General features: G+C 36.6%; 1 long non-coding RNA gene across 1 annotated transcript in view; it reads right to left on the reverse strand.

Annotated features, from left to right (window-relative positions):
• LOC109370631 overlaps positions 1–5,847 on the reverse strand; it is a 42,881-nt gene extending 37,034 nt beyond the window's left edge. The window contains exon 1 of the long non-coding RNA XR_002120912.1: positions 5,648–5,847. This is a non-coding gene — a long non-coding RNA (uncharacterized LOC109370631). The remainder of the gene's footprint in view (positions 1–5,647) is intronic.
• Between the last annotated feature and the right edge of the window lie 7,945 nt (positions 5,848–13,792).

Here is a 13,792-nt window from a genome sequence, read left to right on the forward strand (position 1 = left end):
TGAAATGTGGTTTCTCTTGTTTGGGTTTTCATTTGTTTTCCCAGTGCCATCCTTGCACAAACCAGATCTACCTTGTCAAGTAATAATCAAGCACAGCTAACAGTACCGTATTGAGTCCCCTAAAAAGAAGGCCTCAAACTACTAACAGCTTTTGTAAGTAAGAACTTAAAGGCTTGCAAACATTCAAGCCTAATTCTCCCAATAAATGCTCCTCTTTACTTACAACTAAAAGAGTCACACAATAAACATAAATAAGGCTCATTCACTGAGAACAATGAGACAAAGAAATCCAACTGGACACACTTCACCTACAGTGTAAGAAAATGCATGCACTGTGTCACCATGGTGAAAAGAGGGAGAGCCATATATGAGTGGGAAATGCATTCTCCTAGCACAGTACTTTCATGCAAAGCATATTAAAAGAGTGTGCAGAAGGTCACCACCTAGAATTGTTCATATTTAAACAAGAGCATTTACGTAATTGCAGGCTGTACTCTGTGTACGACAAAGCATCAGTGAACAGGCTCAGTCTGTTCTGCTATCCAGACCTACCCACTGAAGCATCCAAATGTCCATAACTTCAGGCACAGATTTGAGCCTACCTTAACAGGACTGAAGTATACGTACAAGTGCTTTGCTAAATATTAGCACACTTAGGACCATGACAAAACAACTTGCTAACTTGGGATTCAGAGTGAAAGAATTACACCTCATCATTCCGTGACTGCTCAGAAAGGCTGATCTAAGTTAATCAGGAATGTCTTTTATTCTGAAATTTTACATTTTGTTACTTCTCTCAGCAATTTGACCCACCTCTTTTATAGGAACAACAGTTTCTATTTGCAGTAGGATTTTTTGTTCATTCATGTGCTGTTTTGCTCACATTTCAGACCAGAGATAGCAGTGGTAAATTAATCAAACTCGTGCATATTTGTCAGCCTGCCAATTTTTCTCCAGCCACAACTCTGAAAGTCTGGAACTCAAAAGCTATTTCCACAAGATCTCTTTGCTCCTATTACTCGACTTCAGCTTAATCCATAGCAGCAGTTTAAGATTTTATGGGGATATATGCCAAGGTGAAAAACAAGGGTTACAGAAGCACTGCTGTGAAAGACATACCAAATAGCTGCCCAAAGAGATAGCTGAGTCAAAAAGTACACTAAAATAAATAAATAAATAAAAAATCCAGTGTTCTCTAGCAAATTCTAATCCATGACCATTAAAATCTATAACACAATTACCACATGCAAAATTTTGTGGTAGTTGATTATATTTTCTTAAATTTTTAGAAAATAAATGAGATGTGAGAACAGCACAAGAGCTCAGTCTTAATCATAAAGGTACTTATAAGCTGCACTAAACTCCAAACTCAGAAAAGCTTGAGATAGTTTTCTGGAATCACTTTATCACTACTTTTCACTTCATACTTCTCTCTGGACAAAAGCTTTGAAGTTTTCACGGGTGTCACTGAAGAGGTAAGTGAAATATGAAAAAAAGTAGCTTGATTATCAAGCTTAGAGTGAATTCATAGTGCTTTCAGTTCAATAAAGCCTCAGATGAATGGTACATAATTCAGGAATCTCACAGAGGCAGTGAACACCGATGCACAAACAAAGCAACACTTGTAAAAGTGGTTTTATGTAGGACTGTAGGTGCATAAGAATAAAACCTTACCTGGGATTGAAATAAATAAATATGTCTAATTTCTGTTTAATTCCACAGGTACCACTGGACACACTACTACAGAAAAACACACTTTTTATGAGGTTAGAGATAGCTTTAAACCATAAAATTGGTTTATTCATGCTTTGAATCCACAGTAATGGACTCACAACAATAATTCTACTTTAATCATACATTAAAGATTTTTTCTCTGGTATACGTTAAGTTTATGTTTGCTTTGAGGGACCTACAACTTTTACCTCAATTCTTATTTCCAGATAACTCGAATGCATTTTTCTATTGTGTTTTTTCTTCATGTTTTCTAATGATTTTCTTTAACTATTCAGTTTATTTTTCTGTTACTTAATAGTGCTCATCTTCCTCCTGCATTTATATCAAATAATGAATTCGCAGAAAACTAAGTTGCCCAAACTTTGAAGGTAATATTATGTGCATTTTCACTGTCATTCAGAAGATACAAAGGAACACGATAACTGTTGTACATAACCTCAGCAAATTAAGCATACTGTATAGAAAGCACTGAGGTTTTAAGCTCTTCAGGATGGAGTGCATGAACCTTGTAAAAGATGGAAGAATTTCCAGGAACCCAGTACACCAAAGAAGAAGAAAGATTCAGAATGATGGCATCAATTACTATTTCAAAGATTACAAGATACAAGAACTACAGGAACAAAGACTGAAAATAATAACTATCATCGAGCTTGAAGTCTGGAACGTCTGGACAGCTCTTCTCTTATTATTATCTAATTCCTAAGAAGTATCACTTCACAGCAGAGACATTTAGACGCCAAGTCATTCAGAACAGCAGACAAATAGTTTGTTGCTACAATGTAGAGTATGTATTTCCATCAGCTTAAGAGCTAAGTTATGTGTCAAGTGGAAATCATGCTTTCAGAAAAGACTCTCAAGTTTTTCAAGGAAACTCAAATCTAAGCACCCAGATGGCTTGCAAAAAAATTTGAAGATTAGGGAAGGAGCATAAAATAAAACATTATTAAGACAAAATGTTTTTTTGAAGATTTTGTGTGTTGAGAGAGTAAAGGGAAGTTGAAACAAGTCTAAAAAGCTTATGGACATAATCTATTTGTGTGATGACAATTTCTTTGCAAAACATAATTACTGGGGAGCCATTTTATGCTCCTAAAAATTCTCAGCCAACCTCTTTTGAAAACAGCTAGAATTCTCTGCTGAAATTTCCAGTTCCTTAGTGAAATTAATCTTGAAGACCTTAAAACCTCAGCATTAAAACCTATCCTAATTTCCAGTAAAAACCTCTATCTGTGACTTACATCTGAAAGTACAGCTGCTACAAGCAGAGACCTGGAATAAAGAGCATCCCTAGATCAGCTCCATACAGTGCCACTACAAGAGCCATAGTGAAAGAAACTCAGCAAATCACAACTTTTACACTCTGATAATTGTACCTGGCCTGATGTATCATGGCCATGATAAGTAGCGAACATTCTATGGAAACATCATAAAGGGAGGGTTTGCTTGAGCAGCTGGTAAAGCACGACTCATATGCTATCATCATCATTCCCCACACATAAAAAACACATCATTGCATTTCTAGGCAATGTGAAGCTGCTGCTAGCTGTATTTTCCCTATGTGACCTGTGAGGCAAATCAACATAGGGACAATGGAGAATGGATGTTACTATAGAGTGGATAACCCTAATAACCAATTTATACCTCCAAATGGTTTTCTCTTCCCTCTCATACCCTACAGATGGAACTGGTATTAGGCATCAACCAAAAGAATTCAGATTTGGCCCAGATTTAATAGCAATAGCTGTGCAGAATGAAATTAAATCCACGTTCCTGACTTCAAATATTTAATATCTAAAATCTTACTATCTCCCCCTAGTGGCCCCAATAGCTGCTTAGAAAAAATCTAATTAGCAGAAGGCTGCTGTACTTCAGATGTTCCATCTTCCTTAGAAAGATACATTCATTGGCCTGCTCTCGCTCCAGCTTGGGGGTTTCACAGAAAAGGAAGAACAAACCTAAACAAGAAAGCCTCACACTCTCATAAATCAGAAAGGACTTAAAATGTTACAGAAAACATTTGGCAGCACTACATGTTTAGGCTACACAGAACATCAAAAGCACTTTCTCAGAAATCTGAATAAAATTAATACATTGCTTCAAGGAAGCCTCATTTGGACGCTAAACACAACATTGCTAAAAGCTTTCACTATTGCTGCCTTCTTTTTTAATATCTTGGGACTCCTGGCTTTGATCAGCTTCAGATAAATGCATAAGTCATTTTGCATTTTTGCATTTTACTTAAGAGTAGGATTGGCATACACTTAAAAAACAAAAACATTTTAGAGATCTTCCTTCACCAACACTACAGCTAACCAGTTTACAGGAATACACTCACACATTAGCACTCAGATGCAAACAATTCTACTTTTTTTTGTTGTTGTTATATTTTACTGTTATTTGATCAGCCTTCCAGAAAAAAAAACCAAACAAGTTTGGCAGAACAATAACTTTTTTCCAATGTTAAATATACATGAAAACTTACTTTTTCAGACTATTGAATGTAAAATACTATTTTGAATTCTTTATCCATTGTCCACAATTTAGATGAGAAAACAATCAAGGTCTTTTCTAAACAGAAACAAAGTCCCAAACAGTGATGTGCTTATGCAGAACATGCTTTCACACTATTCCTTTTGTTTTAAAACTCAGAATGATATGCTGTTCTCTGCCAAAAATTGTTTGCAGGGAGAAAAAAACATGAGGACCACAGTTTTTCCAAGTCAAAGCCATAACTAGAGGTAAAGCTAAAAACACATTCCTAATTCTTCAACTTCCAGTACTTAACTCTTCCCACGAAGCTTAATCATTTATCTGCATATCTAATTTTATGTGCCTAGGTAGAAATGCAAGAGCGCATCTTCAATTTTGAAATCTAAGGGAAAGCTAGAAAGGAAGGCAGAAACACTGGTAGTTGGAGTCTTCTGAATAAAAGAGTTTAAATTTCAGTTAGGAAATGGAAGAGATTCCTGTCTCATCTTACCCTTTGATAGGGAAATCAATTATGGGACAGAAGCCATTTTTCATCACGTAGATAAAACACAGCAAAACCCAGAGAAGTAAACTCAAACAACTCTATTGGATTCTAAGAACTACACAGAACTCGTACTCTGAAAAAAACTTCAGCTGCTGGATAAAAAAAATTAGATACTCACTAAAGACACATCTTGCAAACCAGGGTAAGCATTTTATTTTTCATGATAAAAATGCACTGTGATGCATTCCCATAAAGACAGGGAGATTCATTTCAAACACTTCAGGAGTTTACATGATCATCTTACATACCTGCTTTTGACTATTTCTATCGCTAGAAAATTATCAATGCAGGTATACTAAAGGAGAGCAGTTAACCTCTTCCCACATATTTTCTAGCTAATAAAAGTAAGAATATAAGCCCATTCCAGCTGCATCTACAGTTTCAGAGGTATTTCACTGCAAGTTTAAAAAAAAAAACAAGCAAAAAAAAAACCGACAGTAATTAAAAACACAACCAACGTAAACTGCAAGACCACACAAACACACAGTAAAAATCCATATTTACACCTACACTATGAAACGTATGACTACAGTTTCATCAGTTTGATTTTGTCAGAGCAAAGAATCTGATTTATGCAGGTCAGTGTATTATCCTATATTGTTAACAAAATAGGCAAAAATCCTAATCATGTCAGGCTGGTGCTATACTGTATTTCCAGAAATGTGTAGGATTGCAGTGAATTTGGAAGTATTGTAATGCTATCAGAATCATGTACTGACAGTTAAATAACAAGAAAAAAACTGCTACAAAGTTCAAAGTTCTTAGAATTTGTGAGTGGATTCTGCTACCGTGTAAATGTCTACATTACTTTTTCTAAAAAGGCTGGGTTTTCAGCATGTCCATGAACCGGTTACCTCTGACGCATTTGGGAGATTTTACCTGTCCAACCAAGCCAGGAGACTTTTAGCAGCTCCAATGAGATCCACTACTGATGTCAGAAAATCATTTGGTAATTTGCGGCTGGTCCTTCCATCGTAATGACCACTCCTCCTCCTCCCAGTGATGAAGTTCTGCAGATTTTTGGCAGATGCATTCAGTTTGTGTGAAAGAGTTTTCAGATTTTCTGTTTCCAAACCATAGTTCTGAAATTAAAATAGAAAAAATAGAAAAAAAAAACAGAAAAAGAAACTTAGCCATGCTACTGAACACGAAGTACTGAGAACAGCAAGACTGATCTCCTTCAAAACTTAACCATTCCCAATAATTAAGGTATAAATACACCCACTCATTAGATTTTAAATGTATGGCATGTTCTGTTTCTAAAGTGCATAAAAATAGAACAAAAGAAGAACAAAATCATGAGTGATCTTTTAGATGGTTTAAGTGCGCTAAGAAAAAAATCTCTTTCTAGTCTGGAGGATTGATTTCCCAAGTAGTAGACCCAATGGTTCTCTCAGTAAATCTGATAGTTACAGAGCAGTCCCTTCTGCCTTCAGTCTCACTGATTTCCTAAGACCACGTAAGAAAAGAGGGCTTGCAATTAACAAAAGTAAACAGTATGAACACAGTGTAATACCAGATTGCTTTCATTGGAAACATGTTTATTATCTTCTTTTTTTAATTCTTGTTAGCAGCAAAAGACCAGCGTAATCACAGACTAAAGAACACAGTGCTATTTTGCTCAAAGTCTGTCTTGCCCATTTAGAGCTGTAAACTTTGCTTCCACTTAAGAGGCAATTCCTTAAGCTGAAATTAGTCCTCTACTATGCAGCAGATAGAGAAACAATTTCACAGAAATATTAACAAATACTACTTGAAAATCCTTCAAATACACTGAAATGGCACTTGAGAACATCCTAATTTAATGTTCTATTACAATATATTACAGAAAAATAAGCAATTTGTTAATTCTAAAATAGATTCGTTTTCCTCACAAATGCAAAGAATACTAGCATTATTTAAAAAGAGATCATTTCTTCCTATTTTAAATAAATATGCAACTGCAGAGACTTGAGCTTATCATTGCCATGAGAGATGGGACTGCTGAAAGTGCTACTTGCCTAAAACACATTACAGGGTTGAGATGTGGCATGGCTACAACTCGATCTGAGGCAAGAGCTACTTGCTACTAACCAAAGTGGATGAAGCAGGATGCAAAAAGTGCCTCAGCTACACACACAAAAAAACACACTTCCTAACAACACTCCCTCTCTCTCATCCCATACTCCCTGGTTTGGTCACCATACTAATCTGTCTATGAGAAGGAATGTATTTACCAATACCAGTCTAAGACTACTGAAGCTTGTTACTGTGATTTTTTTAATTTTTTAATTTTTTTTTCCTTCCAGGCAAGGTTATTTTTTTCCTCTCTTGTTTGTAAGGAAAAAAAAGAAAAAAAAGATTATTTACAGTAGTTGTCATTCTCATAATCCACACCACTTACTAAATCAACTTATCTACTCTTTAATTATACAGGGACTCCAGGAAGATTACACTGACATAAGACCCAGTAAACACAGAGCCCCTAACCCTTTCACAGTCCTAATCCCAGGACAATACTGAAATATTGTGGAAAATGGAGACTTCAGAATATGGCTTGGCTGTATCTCCCACCCACATCCTTCTGACACCTGTAAATTGAACACACTTAATAAGGAGTCACTACAACGTCAGTCATCTTTTCCACTTTGAGACTCAGCTTAAGAGAGAAACAAGCATATGCTAAGATTGCATTTTAAAAATTTCTACTGCAATTTCTGAGAACATCATATTTCAGCTAACAAATGGCTTTGTGGGAATGTTTATAACTGCACAGTTTCTGCGTAGGCACTGTCCGCTGCCACCTCACTCAGTTTCCAATTAGACAGTCAGTACATTTGGGCAATGACTTTTCCATCATGTAAATATTCTATAGCAATTATACAACAGATAGAATTAGGCTATAAATTAGAAATTTACAAGATGAAAACAATAGATTAGGAAAGAAAAGTAAAATATACTTTGTTGTGCAGTTAAGCGGCTCGTAATTAATAACTTATTAAATTTGCCCAAATTAAAAGATAAACATCAAATAAAAACAGATTTGTTTTTCCTGCAGTTTTCTGTGGTTGCTGTGGTTGAGAGAGCTTGGTAAAGACGTAGGACTCAATAGGAATAAGCTGGAACAACAACAACAAATAAAACAGGTTTTTCTTATTTTCCTTCTTCTTGAGCATCTAGCTTGTTTGGGGGGGTAATTAATCAGAAAAGAAACAAAATATATGTCATGGGAAGTTTCTTACAGATCACCTTTCCTTGAGCAGAACTCAGAGCAAACTCAGAAAAGGGGTTTTAAGCAGTCAAGCAAGCCTACCACAAGAAACATTTACAATGATGCTCACATTCCCAAACACTGAGAGGAATGACTGCAAGCTACAGCCCTGTCATAGGTCTCCTCATGAGATTTCCTTCTTTCTGATGCACAGAAAAGCAGAATTTCTTGATTACGGCATCTGTCAGTGGGAAGCCGAATGTGGTTATCCAAATACTGTGCTCATATTCACCCTCAGCAACTTGAGTTCTCTCACACAGCACCTCTAACTCTTGTCACACTCCAGGTGCCTCAGTAATACTTTCACAACAGGGCCTGTATTTCAAGTTCCCTAATCCCATGGCACCATTCCTTCTGTAATCCAGGGGAAAGTGCTGCAAGGGCTGCCACACGCCATGCCAATCCAGGGCACGCTGATCCCAAGCCAAAGCTGGGCACAGAGCCCACAGATGGATGCCCATGCCAAGGCCCAGGCTTCAACCTGAAGCTCTCCCTTGACAGCCCTGAATTACTTCACCTCTTTTCTCTCCATCTTCCTCTCTGCTGCCTGGCCTGCACTTTGCCAGTTCAGAGAGGCGGGCGGTAGGTAGCACCCAGCAATGATGTGCTGTGCCTACTGTGGCAGAAGCTCAGGTCAACAACGCACAGGCCTCAAATCCCAGCAGAAAGAAAATCATCAGTAAAACTAGAACAGTGAGCAAGACACTCAAAAAAGTATTCTGTGACAGAATAACAGGACATATTTGCATATATTCTTCTTTAGAAAAGCAGCTCCTATAAAAGCTTAGTAGTCTCTCATTAACGTTTCAAGTGATGACCACATAGAGATGTATTCTCTTTCCTTTCTGAGACATCTTTTTTCACAGTCAGATACATGGAAAAGAAGGGACAGTGTTAATGACCACAAAGTCTGTGTCTAGATACATTCACCAATAGTGAATGTTTTCTTTATTGTAAAAAACAGAGGAGCTCAACTGGTATCTAAGCTGCATTCAATTTAATCATTCATTAGGAATGGTGTTGGTTTTGGCACAGCCTCCACCTGCAGTATGAGACATATATAGGCAGGGGTGTAAAACAGAGATATAAATTTCAAGCAGAGTATACAATGGCTGCTCTGAAAGTAAAGCCTCCTATTTTATTATGTTGACTCATGATGTCAGAGGTGGTGGTATGGCAAGTAGAGGCTGAATCTTCCCAATAATATTTTGCTACATTTTGTTGCTGTATGACAGAAGGCAGCAGAGAGGCAGTCTGACACAATCACATCTGACATGGAAGTACAGATGAAGCAAAGAGGTGGAACTGAATTCCTCCACGCAGAAAAGATTGCTCCCGCTGATGTTCACTGACGCTTGCATAATGTTGATGGAAACCCAACAGTTGTCTTCAGCAGTGGCAACAGCAGATCACCTCCACTAGTGCAAATTTTTATAAACTCAACATGCAGACTCTCATTCATTGCTTGTGAAAGTACATAACTAATGGTGCGACTATGTAAAAAAAAAAAAAGGTGTTCTTTAACTGAAAATTTGCTCTATCAAATAGAGTTATCGTGCTCTTTGTAGTTCTGGTAGTTTCCATAGAGGCATTACTTTTGGAGCAAGCTACATATTTTTGGGCAGCTCTGCTTAAAGAAGCCTTCAATGAGAAGGCTCCTACAACAGCAGCCAAGTTCACAAAATCCCCACTTTATATATCACTAATATTTCCAGTCCTCATAAAAAGAAAAAAAATAAAATAAAATCCAATCTGTCATGTGTTCCAATACTGGGGAAAAGGTTGTTCAAATAACAACTGCCAAGTTCAGTCATACTTTATATGCGATCAAATACTATTAATAATATGCTTCTTGTAGGCATACAGTGTTTATCTCTAAGCAACGTAAAAAGATAATTGCAGGCAAAGATGAGAATTCTTTTGTTTTTCCCTACTCTGTATTTAGCCTGCACTAACGCAAGTTATAGTGTCATTAGCCAAGATAAATTTATAGTCATTGAAAGAAGCGTAAAGAAATCTGTGTGCTTGTAGAGATTGCTAGCAGTGAGGCAAGTCTATACATCTGCTTTCTCAATGAGGGGCCACAAAGGAAGAGACACCACACCTTAACAGAAATGGCTCTAATGGCGTCTTTTCTCGCAATCACAAAACAAGAACTTGATGAAGCTTAAGTGTAATAGCTTGTCAGCAGGTGTTTGAGAGAAAGGTGGTGGTGGGAATTATTAATAGGCATTTTACCTGCTAATTACTTTTCTGTGGATTCACATGGTAGTGACAGTGATGAATTGTAGCTCTTTTCTTTACATGCTGACAAGCAGCAGCTGTAATCACTAGTGATGAATTTTGATTATTTTTTATTGGTGGGGAAAGCCAGCCTAGCCCTCTCTCTGCCCGTCCATCCTCCATCAGCATCACAGGCTAGAAAGAGAGTTAAGTTACCAAACTTTGGAAGCGAAATGAACTTCTGGGGGCACGTTTGATCAATATCTAAAAAATAAAAATAAAGATCAGAGCTCAGTTTCTTCTTTCATTAAATGCACTTAAGCCTTTCTAGCAGGTAAGTACATCTCATACTGCTAATACTGGTTAGAAAGGAGAGCATTTCTATCTCATACAGTGCTAACAATCTCTGCTGGCTCAGATACAGTAACTAGAGGCTGCTGACACACTTAAGAGTATGCCACCACTGTTGCAGTGCAACACAAAGACATAAAAATGTCAAGTTCAAGCATCAAGAGAATTCCATATCTGAATTCACCACAATATAGTATATAGACATACTCACAGTCCAACTACCAAATCCTAAAATCTCTTACAACGTGTCCTGATCAGAACTTTTTATGAATCCACAAAAGCCTACATATCCATAAACACAAAGGCCACATTACGTTCAAGAACATCATATGATTCCCAAAAACAATCCAAGAGAGAAAAATGAGCATATGGTTCTCTCTGCCTCTCCCTTTAAATAGCTGGTTCTTTCTCTTTCAGCCTAGAAAGCTGTTGGAAACCATATGGAGCACAAGGCATTACATGACCAGTGTTCTCACTGAATTGATGCAAGATGGGAACCAAGGCTACTAGTGCAACACTGGTGAACTGGGACAAAAGGAAAATAAGATGAGCACAGCAGACATCAGTGCTTACTTTGATCAGTTCTGCTGCCCCCTTGGAGAAAGGCTGCTGTGACATACAAGCTACAGAAGGTAAAGGATTATGGTGACAAATATTTGCCACAGAATAATAAACATTATTTTTTAAAGATGGAGAACAAAGTTGCAACCTCCTGAAAAGACAAATATTATAGTCTAGGTTGCTGTACTGTATAATATATAATGTGTTAGGAAATAAAACTTCTCAATTATGCTTGGTTTCTCCAATTAGTTTGGACAGCAATCACAAGGATGAATTCAAGTTTTATTTCTAACACAATTTTTTCCCCCACTTATTCATAGACTGATGTAGAAGCTGCAGGTGAAAATAGCATAAGGCTATAGAAGTGGACTTAAGATAACATCAGGCAAGTTTACATTTGTTCCTCACTATTTTTCAGAGCTCTCATCTTCCAAACATAAATCTTGAGACACATGTCTGCATGTAATATTCATTGCTTTTAAACAAGCAAACTGGAAATGACAAAGTTCACAGTCCTCTATTCCTAGGAAGCCTGCAGAAGTTCTTAAATGTATAATCAAAACTGCATCACAGGTATACCGTGGCACATGGCAGCCATTTCAAAGCCATGCCTCAGAATTTGGGGTGCTAAAAATTTCCCATGAAAAATTCTAATCTTCTCCTTCAAAGTTGTTTTTAAACTAAGTAAAATCCATCCTCTTCTGAACCTCATTCTCGAAAGCATTTGGCTAAACACATCCCACAAATTATGAGGCAGTTTACAAGATCAAAGTTGTGAACGACTGAGAACACAGCTTGTCATATGGATGGTGCCTTATGTAACTTTATACCTCATCAGCTCTGCCTACAGCATTTCTACATATATTTCTAACCACCTTTCTTTCAGAATGATGAAATGCCAACCCTAAGGTTGTCCCTCCTTTGAATAGCACTTACATATGGGACAATGCAGTCCATACAGATTTCATAAGTAGGGAATAAACACATAAGGAAACAAAGCCAGAGCATTCAAATGACATTTATTATATATTGCAGTTATTAAATATATATTGATTAAAAGACAAATGGTTTCAAAGAATATAAATATTTGTCCTAAGTGTTTGCAGTCAGGAAAAAAAAAAATAATAATCAGGTGCATGAGAGCAACAGCCCTCCACAGCTCAGGAAATTCTAATAATAACCATCATCACCTTTCCTGAAAAAAAGCAGTTCTTTTTCCACAGCACAATCAAGTAACACATCAAAAAAGCCAAGCCCTAGTTATGCTTTATAGCACTAATAGAGCAATTACGTAACTATGCTCCTTACTCTTATTCAATCAGCAGATTCTGCAAGACCAAGTGTTCATTATGTTTTCTTTGTTTTCCAACTTTTCTCATGTAATTTTGTCCTTAGTCAGCCAGGTCCTGTTACTTCTCTAGAATTCAAAATAATAGTTACGTATTCAGTTACACGCAGTTCCAAATTCTTAAACAGCTAAGGAAAGAAGATCAGTCTTTTTCAACAAGCCTGCTTTTAACTAAGGCATCCATTTTGCACTTGCCCAAAACTCAGAATAACCCAAAGACAGATCAGAGGAAGAACATTCATTCCTTGCATATGGACATATTTACTGCCTTTGACATACCACAGGGTTTATTGCAGTTCTGTAGAAAAGATTTACTAACAACAGCTACAAATATCAGCTATCAGACAGCCTTTAACTCATTAGTTCTATTGATCTGGTTATGGACCTTTGATTGAGAATTTCCTTCTTAGTAGTAAGTTATTTGAGGCTGAAGACAAGACAGCAGCTGACAGATAAGTAGAACTTTAACTTGCAAAGGGCAAGAGAAAAAAAGGCTGACTTTTCTGCTATGAGCATGCAGAATATTAAGAATAAATCCTAACTACAGTATAAACAAGCTTCCATTCTGGAATGAAGCATACCTCATTTAGCACTACAGGGATTAAGCCTAATAATCACTGTTACTGACAAAGTAGCTCTAAGATTTGACTAGTGATAAGGGCGAAGGAAAAGATTTTTGTGTGAGAAATAGCAAGAAGATGAAATTAAGATAAAGGACATAATTCTTACGAAGAATTGAATCATTCAGGGGTGAAGTAGATCTATTTTTCACATTAATTTGCATTTAAACATTTTGTATCAGTGGTAAATGACAAGTAATGTCGTGTTATTAGCACACCCCAACATATTCTCTGCCAAGTAACATTGCTGTTTCATCCGCTGCAATCTCTCATATTTACAGACTGAAAAATCCAGTGCGTAACAGCCTCCTGTGAAGTCACAACAGATTTAAGTAACCAGTATGAAATGAGAACTAAAACCAATATCCTGTATAAAGCAAAACCATTTTGTTTTTCTTTTAAACAAGAATATCTTATACATAAGTTCAGGTTTTCTGAAAAATATTTTGCAAACTCGCAGGACTTTGCTAATTTCTTTTGTTTAAAGAAAATTTCAAGTCATTCAGAAGTCATTTGTGAAGTTTTCTAAATAGACTTTTTTTTCCACAGGATATTTCAAAATATGGCCTCATTTTTAAAAATGTTTGAAAATTTTTAATAATCAAATGAAACTGTTTCATTTTCTTATCAACCAAATCACAGGAAATACAGCGTAACAGCTAATTCATTGC

The sequence above is a fragment of the Meleagris gallopavo genome, chromosome 1, assembly GCF_000146605.3.
Source record: "Meleagris gallopavo isolate NT-WF06-2002-E0010 breed Aviagen turkey brand Nicholas breeding stock chromosome 1, Turkey_5.1, whole genome shotgun sequence".
In the NCBI taxonomy this organism is placed as follows: domain Eukaryota; kingdom Metazoa; phylum Chordata; class Aves; order Galliformes; family Phasianidae; genus Meleagris; species Meleagris gallopavo.